The sequence below is a fragment of the Schistosoma mansoni genome, assembly GCF_000237925.1.
Source record: "Schistosoma mansoni, WGS project CABG00000000 data, supercontig 0041, strain Puerto Rico, whole genome shotgun sequence".
Classification (NCBI taxonomy): Eukaryota; Metazoa; Platyhelminthes; class Trematoda; order Strigeidida; family Schistosomatidae; genus Schistosoma; species Schistosoma mansoni.
In genome coordinates, this window is record NW_017386027.1 from 2156337 (window position 1) to 2157274 (window position 938).

Below are 938 nucleotides of genomic sequence, written 5' to 3' on the forward strand. Positions count from 1 at the left end.
CGAATCATCATTCAAACCGTAAGGCTCTTTTGTGATGCTGATGAATAAAAAAACTTCTAGTTAACATCATTTTCAAGGGAAAGCTTTGAAAGAAGCTCTTGACCGTATTATACAAATATCAACAAAAAAATCATGGAAGGAATCATAATCCGTCTTGATGACACCTCTATAACCATAGTTTGTCGCTCACCATTTACCTAATACGTATTAATCAAGTAACGAAATATGGAAGTGTTTATCGAGGTATTGATAAAGTGTTTCAACAGATCACTCCATTAAAATGAACACTCACACCGGACTCATAGTTGAGTGCAATGATCAAGAAATCACTTATGCGTAATGCCACGTAGTTACAAGTTAAATTTGTAGAACTCATGTGATATTATGCACCTTGAATTATATGAAAGCGATAACGCAAATGCTGAAAACAGTGTTTAATATTTTATAAAAAAGGATAACATCACCTATCATGTAAACAATCTAAAGCATGTACAAAGTATGATGAAATAACTGTCCAAATTAATAAGAAGACAAATGAAATTCTAAAGTATTCTAATGAAAAGCACAATTGAGACAACTTGTTCACAGTTTTCAAAGCAATTTATAACACTTTTTCAATGATCATTCATTACTTCTTTTTCTTCTAAGTAACCATCTCCAAATTATACAAACAATGCATATAAGAAATAGAGAGGTGACCAAAGGAATTACAACGTACAAGTACCAATGTGACTTGTGTTGCTTATTTTCTTCCGTTGTCCTTGTGGTCATATTCTAAAGAAAAACAAAGAATTATCAGTTTTTAACAAATATCAAATATTTACCAAGCGTTTATCTGTTTCTCCAGTAGTTTTCATGAGGTTTTCGCCAACCTGAACCTCAGTGATCCCCAATGTTGTTTCACCGTGTTCCATAGTCGTTGAACTATTCAAATCGTT